Source organism: Thermobia domestica, chromosome 1 (assembly GCF_964235325.1).
Source record: "Thermobia domestica chromosome 1, izTheDome1.hap1.1, whole genome shotgun sequence".
NCBI lineage: Eukaryota > Metazoa > Arthropoda > Insecta > Zygentoma > Lepismatidae > Thermobia > Thermobia domestica.
In genome coordinates this window covers 184,886,815-184,904,190 of record NC_137454.1, presented here as the reverse complement: position 1 = coordinate 184,904,190, position 17,376 = coordinate 184,886,815, and the positions used below count along the sequence as shown (strand labels likewise).

The 17,376-nt window shown below is 32.2% G+C and overlaps 1 long non-coding RNA gene across 1 annotated transcript in view; it reads left to right on the top strand.

Annotated features, from left to right (window-relative positions):
- The window catches only part of LOC145666825 (uncharacterized), a 32,196-nt gene extending 24,974 nt beyond the window's left edge, over nt 1–7,222 (top strand). The window contains exons 3-4 of the long non-coding RNA XR_014127825.1: nt 3,405–3,514; nt 7,040–7,222. This is a non-coding gene — a long non-coding RNA (uncharacterized LOC145666825). The remainder of the gene's footprint in view (nt 1–3,404; nt 3,515–7,039) is intronic.
- Nucleotides 7,223–17,376: the final 10,154 nt, after the last annotated feature.

Genomic DNA, 17,376 nt, shown 5'->3' with positions numbered 1-17,376 from the left:
AGAAAATGATAGTGAACTAAAATATTTCATTGTGTATGAAACGAGTGGAAAGGAAGTTCTTATAGTGTATTTTTTACATTTTGTGTTTTCCTGTTTAACAATAGTTTTCTTTTAAATCAACGTCATACTTTTGGAAGGAATATGAAATGAGAGGTCGCTACCAAATTAAGGTTAATTGCTGTATATGAGATCTTGAACTAGGTTGGTGCATTTAACAGTAAGATTTAGATATTTCAATAAAAGATCTTACTTTTCAGCCAGTCTCATCACTCAAAGTTGTGTAGTATTGCTATAGTCTAAACGTAGTTTTCTTTTGTTTTCTTCTGTACAAATAGTACAATAAAGGTATACCCATTTTTTCCTTTACTCCTCCCATATTTTTCCTTCCCTAAAGTAAATACAGAAATAAACGTAAACCTTTATTTTGAACCAGGCAATTTGTTTTCTAAATAGGAACTAAGGTAATGTTAACGACATTGATATTCACTTACGTACCGAATTTTGATGTTCTAGGATGAATGGTTCCCGAGATATTGAAGAAATGTCTAAAAATAGTGGCGTAGCATGATCTAATGAGACCCCCAATTTTAGGCGCCCATATCAGAGTTTGCCCAACAATGACCGAGTGGCACCCGGCCGATTCTTGCTTAGCACACGCAAATCAGTAATTAACAGTAAAAAAAATTGGGCGTACGACAATTCTAGGTTCAATAGTCTGTCTACCAGACTATACGATTTCACTGTGAGTTGACTATTTAATTTGGGCACAAAGTTCGATATTTATTTTGAAAGTGACTAAATAAAGTTTTCAAGCATGCTCTATATATACGAAAAGTTTGAAATTATAAACAACAAACGTTATCCTACTGTTATTGTTAGATTTCTGGAAACGAAACTTCATAATATTATGTTATTTTCTTACTACATTTAAATCCAATATTTCCAACTTTAATATCATTCGTATTCTACCTTCAAGTATACTTACGTGGTACTGAAAAATTATAGTGTATATTGCTCTACTATGTAAAGTATGTGTAGAGTCGTTGATTTGTGATGACGATCAGTAATAAAAGGCAAATTACTGTAATAGTTTTCTATTAAGGAGAAAGTATAACTACTTTTAGTTTATTAATTTTTTTTTCACTTAAAAGTTTTGTTCGGGTTCGTTACACCATAACCTTGGGTACAGAAATGGAAGAACGTATATATATTTCGATTATTGATTTTAGTATATTCCAAACATTTTTCCTCGCATCTAACTCTGTGCCGCAAAAAAAAAAAAAAAAAAAAAAAACTTTTCTCTTTCCGAAAATGAAACAAAATAGCACCTGTCAAAAGCAAGTGCTTCAAACCTTGACCTAGAAATTAAAAAAGCTTTTTGTTCCTCTCTCCTGGAGATTACTATCCATTTTGTCCTTTGGAACCCCTCATTGACAAAAAGTGCACACATGACCGCTATATACAGACATGCTTAGCAGAGTTAGAGATTTTCAGAGGAAAACGAGAACTTAATACTATTATTATTATTATTATTATTATTATTATTATTATTATTATTATTATTATTATTATTATTATTATTATTATTATTATTATTATTATTATAACAATTGAATTTACAACAAGGTCCCATCTCTTTATCTTCCATGGGAGGCCCGCAAGACTGCTACGCCACTGGTGTCCCTTATTCTGTATTTGTCTTTCTTTCCGTTTCGTATGAAGTTTGTTTTTGTGCTGTTATGTTTTTATATTAAACTCTTACATTATGTAACACTTTTGAATTTTGCGAGCTCTTTTATTAAAAAAAAACTTCTTTCTTCTTATATATATTTATTTTCATTCTTCTTGTTTGAAGTGCTTAAGGGAGACAATTTTGTAACTTTTTATATCATCCTTTGCCCTTACGATAATAAAATCGTCATTCTTAACAATTTATTTTATTCTCTTATTTGCAGTTTGCCATATTGGTATATCTGTAAAAAAATTGAAGTTCTAATTCTCAACCACCCTAACGACCCTGTGTTTTGAGTTTTACAAGTTCTAATATTTTACCGTTAGTAGGCTGTTTTATTTTTTATGTTAATATTATGCTGTATGTATCAAAGTTCGAAATTGTTTTGATCATAGAGGAAATCAAATGGCAGCTTTCCTAGCGTAATAGTCGCAGTTGGATTTTCGTATTAACAAATTGGTGCAAAGTAAAAGGATTAAGCAAGTAAACACGGTATTTAGGATTATTTTTTCTAAGAAAACTGACTCTCAGAAACATATTACGTATTGTGTATTTTTAATAATAAATTATTTATGCCAAAAGTTGATGATATTGATGAAAACGTATATTTATGAAGGATAAATAAAATTGCCTGAGTCATTTTTTAAACCTCTTCGGAAACGTTACGGTGAAGTACGAACTAACCTTTGTAGACTTTTCTAGATTATGCCACATGACGAGGTTATTAGTGAAATCAATTACCAACAAAATCAGCATAATCAACTTTGAGAAAATCATTCAAAACAAACATATCTTCAGGAGTGATCTGTCCTCGCAGAATTTTCCAGCTGAAATGAGTTACGAAATAGTTATGGAATTATAGTTATGAAATATATAGTTATGAAATATGAACGAAATCGGTTTAGGCGTTTTGAAGAATATCGTCCGAAAAGAACACCGGCTAAATTTTCTCCAGTATGTAGACCAATATTCGTATAAACGAAACTAACTTATACGATAGTTAAACTCAGTAAAAATAGAAGATTTTCATATATAAAAAATATAGGTGACGTCATCTATGTATGAGGTATACAGTAGTTTATTTGCGATTTAATAAGTAGCTACTAAAGTATACTCCTTAACGGCATTTCAGAGCTGCCATTTCTTGTTGTTCACATCTGTACTAAATTCTAGCTTTATTGGTTAAGTACACCTTGCTGCAACGAAGCTCAATCATTACATTCGTCATTTCTTTGGAAGATTCTCATTGGAGTCGAACCATGAGTTGTTTCATATTTTATGTGGTTGTACGCTGAAATTTGAGAACATTGGTATTAAATAATCCTAAGTAATAAGAATTTCAATTACATACCATTATTGTCTATTTCAAACCTGTTATCTAGCATTAGCACTACACAAAGCAGTCCTTATGATACTATATATTTTACAGCTGTTTAGTGTCTTTGTAATAGTTAATAATCCACTGTATAAATATGCAGCACTAGAAAATCAATCGTCTTTTTTTTAAAAAAAAAAATTCATTTACTGCTAATTTTACTTTACAATATTTTAAATAAAATGGTGATTTACCATTCAATTTCCTTATTTTAATCTCGCAGAGAGAACGTCGCTTTATAAACTTAAATAGTTTACCTAATTACCTCATTAATAGTATTTCTGTATTACATTGTAGCAGTCCCAAGTATGTAGGACCTGGCGAATATGCTAGACAGATATTCTTATACCGACTGGCGAGAACACGAAGGCGATTAAGGATTGTGAGAGGAGTCCTGGATGTGACAGGTTTGTACCGGGAGTCTTATGTTCTACAACCTATATATACTAAATATTATTATAGAACAGCATGATCAGCCAATGGTTATTTGTTATTCAAATACACGCAGCCATAATAGAATTTCTTCCTTATACAAGACACTGCATCACATTTTTGGTAAATTTCAACTGAATAAAAGATTATGACAATGAGAGGAAAAACAGCAGCAACCAACCAGTAACTAGAAACCCCTTCCTACCTTGTTCTAATGTTGTTTAATTGGAAATCATATTGTAATGTTAAAAGCAATTTATTATTTATTTTCCTATACATAATTCAACATCTTCTTGAAATCTTCATAAGTAGGGCAAGGAATACAAATATAATTTAAGTTCAATAGTAGTTTAACTTGTGAAATTTCTACATTTTCAGTGAATACAGGACATAAATTAAGAATTGCAATATTTCCCATAGTCTTATTATTATTTGCACATTGCTCCACAACGAAGTATAGAAAAATAAACTATATGCGTTGTGAATGAAACTTTCTCCATTCGCACGATCTCGAAAGGACAAACAATTTAAAACTACAATTCCTAGTTAAACATACTAGTCGGCGACCTCAACTATATACGTTCAACATTGCATAGCTGATGTTTGGGTTAAGAAGTCCTTAATGAACTCCTTAATGAATTCATGGAGAACCCGCAATGTCACTTGCATGGTATATGGGCGAACATTTAAGTGTAATATTAGCACACTTTGTGTGTTCATCATTGATGGATCTTAAGGACAAGTTTGCGCTGACGTTTAATGTTATAGTGATATAATTGATAGTCTCGGTTTCTCTGAGAAGGATACAGTGGATTATTTCGACCGTGGAACAGTATAACCACAGAATTTATTATTGTTTTAGCAAATCAACGTTTCTTTTGATCTCACAATCCGAGTCCAGAGAAATTTCTTCCACCATATTGCAATTGTTGTTTGCATGTCTTAACTCATGTGACACTCACTCCAACGATTTCGTTTTACCGATTGTTATAAACCTCCAACCGAAAGTTGTATCTTATACGTCTAACTTATCTGCAATGTCACAAGCACCATCCCGAGGCTCCATTTGCAAGGCAAATATGAGGAACTCAGACGGATATGGTGTGCTTAAAGACCACGGAACTTAGTTGTTCTGTGGAGTGAGAAAATTGGACACATGATTTGACCTTGTCCAAGAAATGATTTCATTTGTAACGTGAGTATTTCTCTTTACAAACCAGGAATGTTTTCTGAATTAAATTTTCACTTCCCATGAAAATAGATCTGCTAGAAAACCGTAATGGTCATGCTAGTAGTTCAATTACTACGATAGTTAGGACGATTCCTTAACCGCTCATCAGCCTCAGGTCTTTTTGGTTTTATGTGTTTCTGTGTTCGAGGGCACTCACCATGTCTTTCTCCGTCTTAGTGAAACAGACTAGCCGTTACGGTCTAACATCATGAAGTGGACATCGATCTTGTCCGCAAGCATTTAACAATGGTCAATACACGAAATAACAAACCACTTAGCATAACATCCCAATTTGTGAGACTGAGCCTGCTCCAATAATATCCGGCGGCGAGCACGTGGTCAGTCCACTGCGACGCCTTATCCCTAAAAGGCGACCAGGAGCTCTCTAGACCAAGTGGCCGTCACGACTTATTTTACCGTGACTTCCAAGTTTGCCTCACGACGCTGGGTGGACACCGAAAATTTGAAAGCACCGACCTGGAATCGTACCCGGGACCACGCGAACATGAGTCTAACGCTTTTACAACTAGACTACGGTGTTCCCTGTGGTCACTACACACAGTGTCTTTTTTAACCTCTTTGCACATCTTTACCGTTTTTGGAAGGGAAGGAGTTCCATAATAACAGGTTTGTAGAAATTCCTATTGATGACATTTTCGCATCATTGATTTTAAATTTCTTCCCAAGTAGAATCCACTACTAAGGTGGCAGAAGTGTGTAAAAGCCACAGACTATTTTTCCAAAGCGGATATTGTAAATTTACTTATATTTATTTTCTTTTTATTCTTTGGAAGGTGTACAGTAAGAGGGAAATTTCAATTCACAATAGCATTACTTCGTGCTTTCGACTTGAAAATGTACTCTTGCCATCTCCATGCTTTATAGTGATATCATCCATTTAATAATAGAAAAGATTCCTTTGAAATTTTTCAAAATCCATACATCTGTATGAGTTACTCGCATTACAAAGCTCGAGTACATTTGTACACATCTGTCACAGTTAGACATATGTATTAACCTCTTGAAAATCCGTACTTTCAATTTCTGCTCTTGATATTCTGCTTAAGGAAACGAATAAAGAAATATAATCACCCTATTGATGTCGCCCACTTTTCACAGTCGAGAAAGTATATGTTAACAAAAGCGTAGTTATAGATGTTATTAAACTAAGTGATGTAAGCATGATATTCAACGTTATATATCAAAATTATTAGTAAAGACATGTCTTTATCAACTATTTCTACAGTTAAGAAACTTAAAGTTAGGGTAAAACATTTACTTATTTCACTTTCCTGTTCCTCATACCCTAACTAAATACAACACATTGTTATAAATATACTGTTAAATCGAGTCTACTTTTATTATTTAGATAAAATTTAACTGATCGTTATCACTCTGGCAATTATTTATTTCATAAATAGCAGTAAAGGGCAGGAAGAAAGTATGTAGAGACGACACTTGTAGACGTGTTTTTTTATTGTTTTTTTGATCCACTGTTCCACATTTCCTTTCAAACAGGTTTAGACTTTTAATAATCCGATGAAGAAAAGTTAATATTCCTTCCACATTTGCTCGAAGCTTTCTTGCTATCGTCATTTATTTTAGTACATCATGTATTACTTATGAACATAGGTTAAGATTAGCTATTTTTAGACCTGCATTCTAAATGATCTTTTGTCTCAGAAGTACGCTTCTCGAATATTTTGTTTATCTTTTATTGCATCTACATTTAAATCTAAATTCAATGAAGCATACTTTATTTAGATGTGAGCGTAGATATCCACTTCTTTACTTTCTTTATCGCACAACCATTCTTCGATACTATAGTCCAATTCTTGTTAGTCATGTAATTTTATATTTTTAGTAACCTTCATATTCCCATGATATCTCATAAAAGGTTATCTATACCAATAGTTCAGTTTTACTTAAAATACATAACACTGCTATAGGAGAGTTTTCCTCTTTACATATTTCTGTCTCTTTCGAAGAATTCTGAATTTAGTTTGTTAAAGATATATTTACAGGTACCTTCTATTCCCTCTTTGTTCTTAACCGAATATTCAGATTTAAGGATATATAATTCAAGAATAGGTACCTTGAAAATAGGTACCTTGTAGTAATAATAATATGACGTAACGTATGTCGTGTTTGTAAAGATATATTACAGATAGAAGTAATAAGAAATGTAACAGATTTCATATAGATTATATGTTTATTAGAATTTGTCTATATTTACTAATTACTGAAGGTATATTTTTCACATTCGCAGTATCCATTGGAGGAGTATTTGGGTTTTTCGTGGGTGCAAGCTTCATGAGTGCAGTAGAAATCGTCTTTTTTATCACACTAAGACCGATATTTATCTTGTGTAAGAATAGTAGTAGGAACAACATGTCTTAACTTCGCACTTCATCTTCAAATGTAATAGATAGGAATAAAGTGTTAAATTGATGAAGAGTAAACTATATATTTTTTTCATTATCTAAATGAATATTTGATATTATATCGAAACACTGTACATGCAGTATATGTTAACTTACTACTGTTTAAAACAAACACCTGCACAAATTATTGTTGTTTTCATTATCAAATTTCATATAACTTCTTCGTTTATTAAAGTATTTTATATTTTCGAACAATACAAAGTGTTTTGTGATTTTGGGACAATATAATCGCCTTAGGTATTGTGCATGGGCAAAGGTCAATTGCAAGAATCGAGGAATATACTACTACTCATCTCTCACAAATACTTGTATTATCAAATCAATATACGTACAAATAATAATAAAAAGATATTTACATTGTAAAATAAGCAAATGATGAATTTATAGCGTCCTTTCTATATAAATATACATGTATATTTCATTAATTTAGATATATTGTATATGTTTTGTCTAAAGCTCAACATTTAGTAGAAAAATTAAAGATTCAACATAAACGGCAATGATAGTCTTAATAATAAACAGAGTAGGCAGCCATTAGTGTTCCTCGATTATTAAAACTGTAAGTAATATCTCTGAAACTATAAGCATCTATTTAGTTATTTATTCTGTACTACCTAACCTAGTGTTCGAAGTGGAAAAATAGCAGAGAAGGTATGTTTTATGTCGATTTTGACTTGACATACCGTCTATCTAAATGTTGAAATACAGCGAGAGTATTTTGCTTAAAGATTGAATTTCTATTTACAAAATGAGTAACATCCATCGGGAAGTGTCTCTTTAGACGGAGATTAGAGACATGGAGAGATTTCGTCCCCCGGCAACGACTCTAAAAAAAAAGGAATATCTCCTTATGTTGCATTATAGAGACTTATACACGAAGATGCCCAAAAACCGAAGTTTTAACAATTTCCTGTAGGAAAACTACCGGATTCCCCAGTCGACTGAGGGTATTCCAAACCCTCGAAGATACGCCCTCAAAATATAAACTAGATCGTGGTTCCCACAAGAAACTCGCGATAGATTTCCCGGACATTCCCTGACACAAATTCGTGTTTTTTCTGACGGAAATTCTGGAATATAAATGGGAAGATATGGGGTAAGTTATATCATACACTTTTTTAACAGCTTCCTCCATCCTCATACCCGTTCAACACACTCCTTTAATTACCATGTACATATTTATTATGTTCGATATGATTAATTGTTATTTGCACACAATTTTTCATGTAAGTATGTAATAATATATGCATGATACAGTACCATATACCTTGACATTGCAAATTAGGCATTTTGTTTGAAAAGACAATAAAAAGCAATATAACGTGCAGTCAATAATATATTGTCAACTCTCCTTTAGCCTAATACTATCAGTCCTAAAATGAAATGAAATGAAATCATTACGTTTTACGTTCCACGGTTCTGCCGTCTAGGCTAAAGGAGACAGTGATGATGTGAAATGAATAAAGAAAGTGGGAGTAAACGGGACAACACCGAGAAAACCCACATGCACTGTTTTTTCCCACCAGAAATTTCACCTGGTGGGGCTGGGATCGAACCAAATACTCCATGCACCAGAGGTGAGCGCTGTACCACCAAGCAACCGTGATCACCATCAGTTCTAATATTGCCAATTCTGAGACATGTTAATCCTGATATTTACATTTTTTAAACATAATTTTATTTTGCTTTTAGTTCTTGGATTTGTTCTACGAGAGCGTCGTGCCCTTGTTTGTAACATAATTCCAGTTCTTCTTCTTCGCTTCCAACTTGTGAAATTCAGCACTTAGTTTTCTTTTTTCACTTTTGATTTTACTTTCCTCTGCACTTTTGATTCGTTTCTGTTTAATCCTTTAGGGGGCAGTGTGCCTATCAAGCAACATCGTATTCTGTTGAGTTATCCACACGAATTATACCTCCATTAATCATTTAATTGGCATTATTGCTTTCATACAATATTAATATACATCATTTGTGGGTCGCTTGTTTACATACTTCTAATCTTCGTCAACAGAGGACAGTCAAATTTGGAATTGTAGAAGCTTTATCTCCTACGTTCTGCGAACGTTTTTTTTAATTTTTTTTATTTGCGGTTTTTTGCTCTGTAGGAAAATATTTCAACCAAACTGTTAGTAATTACTGAGAGTATTCTTATAATATGTTATCATAATAGGGAAATGCTGCCCAGTAGCTACACATAAGACCTATTTTATGCTTTAAAAAAAACACCCTGTATTTAGTAACCAAAGTACAAAATACTTTTAAAATTACGAAATTATGATCAGGAAGACATGGTTAAACTATAAAAGCAAACTAAATATTTTCATGGTAATCAATGCTTGGCCATTAAAGGGTTAAGGTATTCATCACAGCGTCTCCAATCTGAACAAACTGGGAAAAGTATTCTTCGATCAACAGAAACAGATTATACACCTTAGTAGCAGGCGTGTATAATTGCATCATGCACCCGCCTCTGTGCTACCAGAGAATCTTTGATTTGGTTTTCTACAATAAACCTTACTTATTGACAAAGAACCCACTCTGGAAGCATTGCCGCAGGATGAAATTAAATATTTTCAAAGCATGCCACAAGTCAGAATATTCTTGTTTCTTGGACAATACTTTTGCAGAGAAATTATCTACCTAATGCTGCCCATCTTTTCGTATTCTCTGAAGTCAAGAGACTCCTGAATTTCAGTACAGAAATACATAAACTGATAGTTTTATTTCTCAGTTGCAGAATCAGTTATTCTATTATGTTCATACAGAGTTTGTAGGATGTGTTTCATCCTAGTCTGAGCAAGTTCTCGATTGTTCTTTTGTAGCCTGGGGTCCAAACCTAACAGAGCACAAACGAGTTTGTACTTCAGAGTGTTCCTTCCCACAATCTTCTTGATTCTGGCCAACGAAAAGTTTTGACAGTCAAGCCTAAAAGGTAGTTTATCTGATGCTTTTAGTTCTTTCTGTAGGTTTTCTGTCTTAAAACCTATGTCCACTAAGATGACAAGTCATACTTCGATTTCTGGATTTACATGATCAATCCCCCTCTGTCTCACAACACACTGTGTCAGGACGGAATAGCGAAACTGCACCACTGTCATCACTGGGAATGCTATATCATTGTAGTATTCTTCACATGTTAATCTGTACAACAGATGTAGAGAGGATACCATTTTAGATTGAACTAGAATGTTACCTTGCACATTTACGTTCCTTGACTTCCATGACATGTTTTATTTCTCTGACTTTCCCCGATTCTCCAGAGTGTGGGAACCGTGTAGATGAACTTCTTTGAAGACGCCTAATTTTAAAATCAGAAGGTAGAAAAAATGTAACAATAATGTCGGTGTTTTCAACTTAGAAAGTATTTCTATATAAGAAATAAAATCTTTTAGCGTGCAAAGCTATTCGTTAATAACTGTGTATAAAAATGGATTTACTAAAGGTATTTATCATCTACTCTCCGGTGATGGTATGTCTTGATCTGAAAATCCAGAGGCCTTTATCACGGATAAACCAGTAGCGGTATGGCATACCCCGCATGCCGTCTCACTTCGACCACTGACCTAACCCTTAATTAAGGCAGCATCCAATCTTACTTTCTTCTCTCAGTTCAAAATTATTACTCTTAATCTATTACATTACATTGCTAAGTAAATAATCATTTGATTACCTATGTCATAAATTATTTGCATAATTTATCAGAACAGCCGTTTATCATCAGTAGCACTTAATCATCACACCAATCATAATTAGCTTTTCTTCCTCTATCCAACAATCTATAATGCATGATATATTTAATACTTATTCGTCAAGCACAATGTATTAATTGATTTTCTGAAAGATAAACTTTATATTCAATATTATTTGCCTAGAGTAATGAAAGTTTATTATTTTCATCACAAAACTACATGAAATGTAACTTATTGTTCGCCATGTGTTCCGAAATTCTACTCTGGTGTGTTTCCATGGCAAATATCACCACCAAGTTATCGAACTAAAACTAACACATATAAAACCAACCACTAGTCAAGAAGCATATCTAATACTGCTACCCTATAGAATTAGATTGACTGTGAATTATGAATACGTTATTTTGAGTGTCTCATTGAAATTATGCATCCTGTAAAAGATCAATTGTAATAAATCCTCGATTCACAAAAAATAAGTATATTGTTTATATGATTTTAATTTGACTATAAAAATCATGTAGTGTTTCTATAATTACGAAAATTAAAGTTGATGTGTATGTTAAAGCTGAGTTGGTAGTATTGTGAGCGCATGGTCTATTATAAATTACATCAAAATATAAAAACACTTTCCCTAGAAAAATTGTTTTGTTTCATTTCTATTTTCCGTAACACCTGTACGTACACACCATGATACTAAAATTTTTCAGTCACCCCACGTTATTCCACAATTTGGTGCTTTGCGGGAAGATATTCCATTTGATATCAAAAGTAAAGTGGCATTACACTATCTCATTTTTGTTTTATATTTTATCATAAAATGTTTCTAATTAACATTCACTTTACAATACATATGCTAATACATAACATTATTGGAAAATACCGAATGAGGTACTAATTATAATCCGTTGTTTATTTTTAATTACCCTTTATTTCGACATAAAGAGGAAAATATTACAATATAGGTTGTATACTGCTTAGTGGTTATATATGAAATTTGTCTGTAGTTAATTGAAGACTGTGGTTTCAAACATACGAGGTTATTATTTTATTAAAGGTTTGCCACTAACGGGTGGTGGAGAGATAGTAAAAATATCTCAGTATAACTGATTATCTATTTCTAGAATATTATGAAACCTATAAGTGGGTTGACAGAAATAATTTGAAATCCTCAAAGATTCTACGATTGGTGAAGATGTCCAAGAAAGAAATGAATGTAAAGAAAGTTGTCTGGTACAAGAAACACCAGCACTTTTAAGATATGAGATTAGCATATTTCAAACTGTCAACGGAGAACGACACTGAGAAGAATAAATAAACTATTAGTTCATTTAGAGGATGCATACATAAAATGGATTGGAACTTAAATCAACGTAATAAACAAATACATTTCAAACAGCAGGTAAAAAAGTCAATATTGAAATGAACTTAGATGCAAGATGAAGTAAGCATGAATAAAATCTTAGAAACTATGAACAGCAACACGTAATAATAATAATAATAATAATAATAATAATAATAATAATAATAATAATAATAATAATAATAATAATAATAATAATAATAATGTTAATAATAATAATAATAATAATAATAATAATAATAATAATAATTATTATTATTATTATTATTATTATTATTATTATTATTATTATTATTATTAACATTATACATTAGTAGACAATCGGTTTTAATGCCTACATATAGTGATAAAAAGTGAGAACTAAGTCAAAACTAAATGAGGAAAGGCAACACGATTGATATCGAGAAAATGGCTTAAACGAATTCATGCTTAAAGAATAAATTATTATCACTACAGAGTGACTGTTTCGAAAACAATGCCTTGAGTCATACACTTAGCTTAAGAGAAATGAACATATCGTGGAATTTAAAATAATTCACATTGCTTACATTCGCAATAACAACGTACCACAGGCAATAAATCAATAGTATATATCGGACGAAATCTACCTTTTCATGAGAAATGCACATCAGGTATCTTTCTCATACCTGTACTAATATGAAATATATTGATTGTGAATAAAATATAATTTGATTCTTTTAGCTCTAAGTAAATGTTTTAAGAGTTGAATATATTTAATTTCATTGACACAAAGTATGTTAATAAATACACAAAACGTTGAATCTAGTCATGATGACTATTGTTGGTTTTACACATATATCTAACTTTCCTTAAAATTCAGTCGAAAATTAAGAATTTGTAAGTTTGGAATTTATAATCTAGTTGCTAATACTCACGAGTTGTTTCTATTCTTGCAATTTCTCTAAACTTCTAGAAAACTTAGATGGTAGTATAAAACTTCCATTCCAAATTATATTAAGACAATCATTATATTATAGTATTATTTCGTAATTATTCTTCTTTATTTTTTATAATCAGTAACTTTCTTAATATTCTGTTGTCATTAAAGTAATATTCAGGAACGAAAGCAACTAAGTTGAGAACTGCGAAGCATAACTGAACAATACTATTGTCTGCCTATCTAACACACACACACACACACACACACACACATATATATATATATATATATATATATATATATATATATATATATATATATATATATATATAGATAGATAGATAGATAGATAGATAGATAGATAGATAGATATATTTCTTTTTTCTGCTCTTGCTCTTGTACATGTTTGTTCTGTTTCACACTTCATGTTTTATTATTTAACCAGTACCAAATATTGCTGTAGAAAGGGAAAGGTGATCAATAGAAAAATTATCACTTCTGTTGGATGGTGTTCGAATTTCAATACCACGCAATGTATAGTTTTAGTGGACAACATCGTGTCCTGGTTTTTCCCGAGTTTTGAAAGTTTTCTCCCTCTATTGGAATCCTATAGTTTTTTCGTAATAATTGATTCTCATTAATTATCGGTCTCTTCTAGCCTTCTGACTTTTTACGTATGATTAGTGTCATGCTAAGAGTTCGATAATAGACCTCCAGTATATGGTTGTGAGTCCCATGATATTGTAAAGAAATGAAAATGATGAATAATCAAAGTTTTCGAACGATGTTCGTGGAGAAGTGTGGGTAATAGTGTGATTATGCACAATGTGGGCTCATGAATAGTGTTCTGGGTCCAATAAGAACCTTCTATGTATATGCGATTTCTGCAAATGGCAACATGAAGAGTATGCGAGTTGCGGAAACGTGCACAATGTATATGCACTCTTATTAGAAAGACATCAATTTCTAATGTAATTCGCTACTATTCCATACACCTCCTCTATTTCGTATCACCTACTTTTTCTCTATATTTAGTATTATTACTTCTATGGTCTTCCTATATCTACTAGGAGCTTATAATTGACATTTTATATTCCTCATTGAATATCCTTAAGGCCTAAATTCTAACTATTTCTTAAACATGTATCCTCAGACAGTTACTTTCACATATGTAAATGGTATTCCATAACCCCCTGTTTCCCTCTATATTCGTACCAATCTACGTCTCTAAGCACAAAGAAAATTATACAAACAATATCTTAGAAGATCACTATATGACGGGCCGACAGAGAACAAGATTTATGTTCAATATAATTAACATATTTATATATGATTACGATTTGTACTTTCTGCTTGTGATAGTTAATGCTGACTTTTCTCATAACAAAGTCAACACCTCTGTATACTAATTATTGACATCAACTCCAAAATCTTAACTAGGTTATTTCTTGTTTACTGAACAATTTTTCTCTGATAGCAATTTTAATTTTATACATTCTACCAAAGACAATAGATATAATCACATGGTTCCATGTATGGACTATATGATAATGATATCAGTTAATCTATATCCTTTTGCTATGGGCTAGAAGTGTGTCCTTGCCGTTGTGTGGCCTGCATAGACAGCACGGAGTGTTATAGATTTTCAACCGCATATAAATTTCTACAAAGGTTACAAAGAAAGCTCCGTCACTTTTGTTCCATTGGCCCTTACAACATGAGTTGAATATGCGAATGGAGATATGGCGAAGTTCAGTTGTAGATGTGGGTATACCCAAAATACTGCATAGTTTTGGTAGTTCAGTTACACTGTGAACTTGGGTAAGTACAGTGAACAGAGGACCTCCACAGAGCGTCATAAGGGTAGTAAACTGTACGAGTTCAAACTGAGGCAAAACGCCGCTGCCACGGGGCGGAAAATATTCCAGTCCTGTGGTGAGGGTATCTTGACTATGTGGACAGTGTAGATGTGTTTTAGCAAGTTTAAGGACGGTGACGATATACTCGAAGAAGTACAACGTGCCGAAAGACAAGCACATGTACAAAATGAAGATCTTCAGGCAGCAATTGAGGTGAACAAAGGACAACATGTGAGGAACTGGGACTTGTAACGTAGCCTGAGTGAAGTTAAGTTTTCTCCACAAAGACTAGTGCCATTGGACATGTACTGTTTGAGTACATACACATAAATGAATGAAACATTTAAATCTGAGTTACTATACTCCAAATACGAAATAACATAATTTCAAAATTAGTAATGAAAATCCAGGATTTTAACTTTACTGATTTTAATGAACAATATAACAAAAATATGGGACTTTACATCGAAACAACTATTTCCTGGAATAGTCATGAGACTAAGTATTATAAACAAGAAATTCAACACTTATCAACATTCTAGAAATTATTACATCCATAGCGAATTTTATTTCTTGTACAATTCATTTAACGTTATCATTCCAAAAAAAAAAAAAGTAAATATGGAACACTAGACCCACTTCAAAGGCTATTAATTGGGTTGCTAAACACACTCGAATGGAAGTAACGTCTTTACCGTAATCACTATAAATGTGAGAATTTGAGTATAATTTTCCACTCAGAAACTTCAATGAGACAAATAGCATTAAGGCACTCAAAAAATGTAACACACACTCATAAATGTAAAGGTAGTCGTTTCAATAACACTAGGTAAATTAATTATTTGAATGAAGTAGCCAGAATATTCTTCTTTATAATTATTTAACTTATCCTGACACTTTTAACTTATCGATCGATATGCCTTTCTTTTCTTTCCAGAAAATACTTGATACATCCTATACTCATTACTTATATATATTTATTTGACATTTTCACTTTAAACTGAAACTTGAGAACTTTCAACTTGAGAACTTTCAACCAAGATCAATTTCTATAGCACTTGAATTTACGAGTATTCGACTGTGTCCAGTTTTCGATCGTTGTCGTAATTATGAGCCTACTCTATACCCGCGCACAAGCTTTTCAGCTTCTAGTACTCATTATTCCCGCTATAAACTCGAAGGCGCTGTTGACCATATTAACCGACTATCAACTTTTAGTTTCTTTTTTTCTATTTAATGAAACTGTTACAAGGAATAAGTTAATAGAAAATGAAATTTTTAGGTGCAAAAAATATTCAGGAAAAATGTATATACTAAATTTTTAAACTGTGAAGTTGGCAACACTGCACCACAATAGTAGCTCAAAGTGCCCTGGCATGAACTAATACCAAAATTGTTTCAAAGGAAAATATCCAAAACACTGAAATATAACACTTAGCGTGTACGTTGAATAGCCCCTACAAAGGGTCCTCAGATGCCCCCCTTAGTGGTACAAAGGAAGGCCTCAGAGGACAACAACACTTTCTTCATTCATAAATAGAAAAAATAAAAAAACTAAAAACTAAGCACGTACGTTTTATGATGAATGGGGTCAAGCTTGACAATATCAATTTTCTCAGATTTTTTATACAATTAGAAATGTTACAAAATGTAAGGAAAATAACATATGGGGCTCCGAGGAGCCCCCTTGGTGTTCCTAGGGTTAAATGTAATATCCGGAGCTATTAAATTTAAATTCAGCGACACAATATGAAACTTACACACGAACGTGAACGTGAGTTCTGATTCACAATAACTAGAACTTAGTATTGAGCTCGGTCCAAAATGTGACGATAGTAGACACTATGTGTAGATGAGTTTTATGTAATCCCTTTTTTTTTTTGATAAAAGAAGTAATTAGTATTTAAAACGTAATTATTGTGGTAGTTTACTATTGATCTGATTTCATTTTTTTTTTTTTTACTTTCAACTAGTATAATCATTGGATCTGTAATTTGCAGGCCTTATAAGTATGTTATACAGCGACATTTTTACTGTATTCCGGTCATCATACAGATTCAAAATCAATCACATGAACGTTCCGTTCTTATAACTTACGATATTTTTTTCATTCTTACATCATTCATTTTCCTTTACTGTTAAGAGAATATGATAAATCAGTATTTGTAACTCGTAGCAAGTATTACTCAAAAGCATTGGTTTCGTAGATGGTATTGACAAAGAGGCGAGTGAAAAATACATACTTACAACAAGAACAAAGATAAATCTTCAATACTAGAAAGTACAGAAACCCTATTTAAGAATAACATATTTTGATCATTTAGGCTAGTTATCTTAATTGATAAACTCATAT